This window comes from Oreochromis niloticus, unplaced genomic scaffold, assembly GCF_001858045.2.
Source record: "Oreochromis niloticus isolate F11D_XX unplaced genomic scaffold, O_niloticus_UMD_NMBU tig00007649_pilon, whole genome shotgun sequence".
Taxonomy (NCBI): Eukaryota; Metazoa; Chordata; class Actinopteri; order Cichliformes; family Cichlidae; genus Oreochromis; species Oreochromis niloticus.
In genome coordinates this window covers 22647-28678 of record NW_020328690.1, presented here as the reverse complement: position 1 = coordinate 28678, position 6032 = coordinate 22647, and the positions used below count along the sequence as shown (strand labels likewise).

General features: G+C 43.0%; 1 long non-coding RNA gene across 1 annotated transcript; it reads left to right on the top strand.

Moving 5' to 3' along the window:
• The first annotated feature begins 1779 nt into the window (after positions 1-1779).
• Positions 1780-5638, top strand: LOC109197988 (uncharacterized). Its single transcript, XR_002058991.2, has 3 exons — positions 1780-2007; positions 4936-5074; positions 5304-5638. It is a non-coding gene; the product is annotated as an uncharacterized LOC109197988 (long non-coding RNA).
• Positions 5639-6032: the final 394 nt, after the last annotated feature.

Below are 6032 nucleotides of genomic sequence, written 5' to 3'. Positions count from 1 at the left end.
TATCTGATTTAGTGCTCAGCTCAGATAAAATAATTATTGTGGGTGATTTTAACATCCATGTAGATGCTAAAATGACAGCCTCAACATGGCATTTAATCGTATTAGACTCAATTGGCTTCTCTCAAAATGTAAAAGAACCCACCCACACTTTAATCACACTCTAGATCTTGTTTTAACATATAACATAGAAACTGAACATTTAACAGTGTTCCTAAAACCCTCTGCTGTCTGATCATTTCCTGATAACATTTACATTTACAATAACTGATTACACAGCAGTGGAGAGTAGACTTTATCAAAGTAGATGTCTTTCTGAAAGTGCTGTAACTAAGTTTAAGAATATAATCCACCCACTGTTATCATCTTCAATGCCCTGTACCAACATAGAGCAGAGCAGCTATCTGAACGCTACTCCACAGAGGTCGATTATCTTGTTAATAATTTTTCCTCCTCACTACGTACGACTCTGGATACTGTAGCTCCTGTGAAAACTAAGGCCTCAAATCAGAAGTACCTGACTCCGTGGTATAATTCTCAAACATGTAGCCTAAAGCAGATAACTCGTAAGCTGGAGAGGAAATGGCGTGTCACAAATGTAGAGGATCATCATTTAGCCTGGAGAAATAGTTTGCTCCTTTATAAGAAAGCCCTCCGCAAAGCCAGAACATCTTACTATTCGTCACTGATTGAAGAAAATAAGAACAACCCAGGTTTCTCTTCAGCACTGTAGCCAGGCTGACAAACAGTCAGAGCTCTACTGAGCCAACAATCCCTTTAACGTTAACTAGTAATGACTTCATGAACTTCTTCACAAGACTGCTGAAAGAAGTCCTGCCATTAATTAATTCTTCGATCTTAAATATGATCAACCTATCTCTAATAATCGGCTATGTACCACAGGCCTTCAAGGTGGCTGTAGTTAAACCTTTACTTAAAAAGCCATCCCTAGTCCCAGCTGTCTCTTCTAATTATAGGCCAATCTCCAACCTTCCTTTCATATCAAACATTTCGAAAGAGTAGTTGTCAAACAGGTAACAGATCATCTGCAGAGGAATGGCTTATTTGAAGAGTTGCAGTCAGGTTTCAGAGCCCATCACAGCACATAAACAGCTTTAGTGAAATTTACAAATGATCTTCTTATGGGCTCTGACAGTGGACTCATCTCTGTGCTTGTCCTGCTAGTGTTGACCATGTGTTCGATACTGTTGACCATAATATTCTATTCTTAGATTATTAAAAGTAAAACTGGAGGCAGAGCCTTCAGTTTTCAGGCCCTCTTCTGTGGAACCAGCTTCCAGTTTGGATTCAGGAGACAGACACTAATCCTAACTTAAGATTAGTCTTAAAACTTTCCTTTTTGGTAAAGCATATAGTTAGGGCCTTAGTTATGCTGCAATAGACGTAGGCTGCCGGGGGATTCCCATGATGCATAGAGTTTTTCCTTTCAGTCACCTTTTTCACTCTCTATGTGTTAATAGACCTCTCTGCATTGAATCATACCTGTTATTAATCTCTGTCTCTCTTCCACAGCATGTCTTTATCCTGTTTTCCTTCTCTCACCCCAACCGGTCGCAGCAGATGGCCGCCCCTCCCTGAGCCTGGTTCTGCCAGAGGTTTCTTCCTGTTAAAAGGGAGTTTTTCCTTCCCACTGTCGCCAAAGTGCTTGCTCATAGGGGGTCATATGATTGTCAGCTTTTATAAGGACCTTTTTAAGAGTGATTTCTCAGAAAATCCCAGTTTGTGCAATAGCTTCTTCAAGGGACTCCCTCAGTGGCGGCTCCAGCCAATCGAAAACTGGAGGTTCAGCCAACTTTGCATGAACTTCATACTGCTCTGATGACTTTTCAGAATGGTAGAACTCCTGGCATGGATGGTCTTCCTGTTGAGTTCTACAAAGCCTTTTGGTCTGTGATGGGTGAGGATTTGCTGGAGGTTGTCACAGATAGTCTGCAGAGAGGCTTGCTGCCTCTGAGCTGTAGAAGGGCGATCATCACTCTCAAGGTCAAGGTAACTTTATTTATACCCATAGGCAAGGTAAATTTGCTTTACAGAAAAATGATAGCATTTGGCATCCCTTCAAAACACACATACCTAATAAACCTCACTGTAGCACATATATAGTAATTTAATATTTCGAATGAAAAACAAAAACAGTTCTTATTTAATTCAGTGATAGCAACAGGGACAAAGCTATTTTTATAACGCTTTGTCCTGCATCTTTGAAATAGAAACCTCCGTCCTGAGGAAAGAAGCTGAAATTCACCCCTTAGAGGATGGGAACCATTTTTAAGGATTGATAAAGCCATCCTCCTTACCTGCTTAGAGTACAGGGAGGCTAAACAAGACTGTGGCTCACCTATCAGACGACTGGACCATCTCACTATCTGATTTAGAGAGCTTTTCTCTGTGACAGAGGTCTGACCAAACCATGCCACCAAACAAAAGGATAAAACAGACTCAATAAAAGAACGATAAAACAAAGTTAAAATTCTTTGGTCAATGTGGAAATGAGCAAGTTTCCTAAGGCAATAAAGGTGCTGGTGACCCTTTTACAAACTGATTTGCAATTCTGATCAAAGTTCAGTTTTTCATTGATTATGGTCCCAAGATATTTATATGATTGTACTTGCTCTATTTTCTGACCTTTAATTAAAGTGACTCCGTGCCCATCTGCTGCCAAAGAAGGGAGCTCTACGCAATTTGAAGAACTGGAGACCAGTCTCGTTGTTCTGTACAGACTTTCTTTTGCTTAGTCCTGGCCACCAGACTTCGAGACGTGCTGGCTTTTGTCGTTCATGGAGACCAAACGTATTGCGTGCCCGGCAGGCTGATAAGTGATAATGTCACTTTGATTAGAGATGTTTTGATGTTGGTCTCATTTCTCTAGACCACGAAAAAGCTTTTGACCGGGTTGAACGCCAATATTTGTGGCACACTTTAACTGCTTTTGGCTTCAGCCCAGGTTTTGTAGCAGTGATTCAGGTTCTGTACCGTGACATTACCAGTGTACTGAAAATAAATGTGGATGTTGCGGGGGTGTCCCTGGAAGGGGCCTCTGGAAAAACTTTGTATAGGCTGCTGGTAAAACTCTCAATCAAGACAAGCTGAATGGACGCAATGACACGGTGTGGAGGACCCATCTCTCCTTGGCACCTGACATCAAACCAGCATGGAGATCCCTTTACAAACCTCCCCTCACGAAAAAACATGCAGACTTGCAGTGGAGAATTCTTCATGGCATTGTTGCTGTAAACTCTTTTGTTTCTGTTATTAACGCTGCTCTGGAAGACAAATGGGCCTCAGCACCTCCCTCTGCAACTGGCTGCTGGATTTCCTCAGCCAGAGGCCTCAAGCGGTGCGTGTGGGCAACAAGGTCTCAAACAGCATCACCCTGAGCACGGGGGCTCCACAAGGCTGTGTGCTCAGTCCTCTGCTCTTCACCCTGCTGACACATGACTGCTCACCAACCTACAGCTCCAACCACCTTGTGAAGTTTGCGGACGATACAACGCTGGTGGGGCTCATCACCAAGGGCAATGAGACCCACTACAGGAAAGAGGTTGAGCTCCTGACCACGTGGTGCAGAGACAACAACCTGCTGCTAAATGTTAGCAAGACCAAGGAGGTTATTGTCAACTTCCAGAGAGGCCACACCTGTCACCCCCCATTGACCATCGACGGCGCAGCGGTGGAGAGGGTGAGCAGCACCAAGTTCCTGGGGGTGCACATCAGTGAGGACCTCTCCTGGACCACCAACACAGCATCACTGGCCAAGAAAGCACAACAGCGCCTCTATTTCCTGCGCAAACTCAAGCGGGCAAGTGCTCCACCACCCATCCTGACCACATTCTACAGAGGAACCATTGAAAGCATCCTTTCCAGCTGCATCACTGTGTGGGGCGGTAGCTGCACTGACTATAACAGGAAAGCTCTACAACGCATTGTGAGAACAGCTGAGAGGATAGTTGGTGTACCACTCCCCTCCCTGCAAGACATCTACACCACCCGCCTCACCCGCAAAGCCATCACAATTGTCAACGATGCAACCCACCCCGCGCACTGTCTGCTTAGCCTCCTGCCCTCTGGAAAGAGATACAGAAGTCTCCGCTCCTGCACTACCAGGCTCACCAACAGCTTCATCCACCAGGCTGTGAGACTGCTGAACTCTCTCCTCTCCCGGCTCCCAGCCAGCAGAACCACCAGACTGGCAGGAGTATAGGAAGACAGACTGGACTCTACCCTCCCCACCCCCCCACCCACGCACACTCCCCAACAAGGAAACACTCTGAACCAAGAACTGGAAAACACTCCTGACTGGAAACAACTACCTCTGCATTGCAATTGCACACACCTGCTGCTATATATTTTTAGTATTTTTTTAGCACTATTTATATTATTTATATTACTACTACTGCTGCTACAGTCTTATGCTGCATTAAAACAAAAACCCTTACCAACCACAACCTGGGACTACCTCAAGTAGACTAGTATACTACTTTCCAGGGCACACTGTTGGAACACTTTATCATATGTTCGGTCTTGTCTTGTTATATCCTGTATGTTACCTAAATATAATGCCTTAAGTCTACCTGCACTTTTTTATTTTATATTACCTTATTGTTAGGACTGTTTTTGTTGTGCATCTGCACTTTATTGTTGTCAATGTTTACGCATGGGACAGTGTGAAACGTAATTTCAATTCCTTTGTATGGCAAGTACATTTGAAGAAATTGACAAATAAAATTGACTTTGACTTTGACAAATGTCCGTTCTGTGAGCAGAAGGAGATCGTTTCATTGTTTTTCTGAATGTGTTCACCTCTCGGCTGTTTGTGCTTCTAAAAGCTATCTTTAGTAGATGTAAAAGAAGAAAATTAAATTTAACAAATCAGTGATCTGTGAATTCGTATTTTTCTGTTTTTGTCTTTCAATTCAGGTGCTTTACACTTGTCCTCTCCCAGCATTCAGCACTTCAGACACTCAACACCCCACCCAGACGACAGCCTTACCCCGACCTGATGAGAAGGATGGATGACCAAAGGACAAACTGGAGAGTGGAGCTGTTTTCCAACTATGTAAGCTATCACCTCACATTGACTACAAACTGTCTTGAAGACTAAATTCTTCCAGTAGTTGGTATAAGTCATGGTTCGATGTCAGCAGCACTGTAGGTTTAAGTTTATTTATAGTTTTCATGTGTGTATGTTGGATTTAAAATTGCGTTTTAACAACATACTGCAACTACCAACAATGAAAATCTGTTGTGTGTTAAAATGACAACTTTCTTGTGTTATTGCTTTGCAGGGCAGTGTCTTTAGCAATCCTGGAACAGCTGAGAGTGGACAGAGCTGCACAGAGGACCAAAGATCCACTCTCAGCACTTTATATCTGACCGGCCCCAGCACCACCCCTCTTCACCCAACGTGAGGAGGGACCTGACCCCGCCTGCACAGAGGGAGTTGTGGACATCATTTCTGTGTCACTGGGTTTAGGAACCTTCTCACACACACACACGGATGAACACTGTCACTGGAAGATGTCTCCATTGCATCAGCAGGATGTAAGCATTTATACAATATTGCAGTTTGTGATGTTTTATACATGTTTTTATCTCTTCATTTAAAACTAGGAGATATAAAATAAACCAATTTTCATAATATTTTCTGTGTATTTCTTTTATAATAAGTTATTTGGAGCATCATTGCAGCCTGTCAGCTTTTTATTGAGGATTTAGAAAGTTGTTGGTGGCCTGAGTGTGTACAGTGGGGAGTTGTTTTTGTCACATGGTGAAAGTGACCTGATGGGGAGCAAAAAGACAAACTGAACAATTTGGGGATTCACAGACTTTTGTAATCCTTTGAAAAAATGAAGAAAACTTGTTCTCTGTAAACAAAAAGCTCAAATATAAACCATCCTGACACACTGACAGAAATGATCTGCTATCTATAAGCAGGACAATGTTTTCATGAGCCTGGTGGAGGTAATTTGCATGAGTTTAATCTCCTGGTCAAAACTTGCATGATTCTGTTAGGA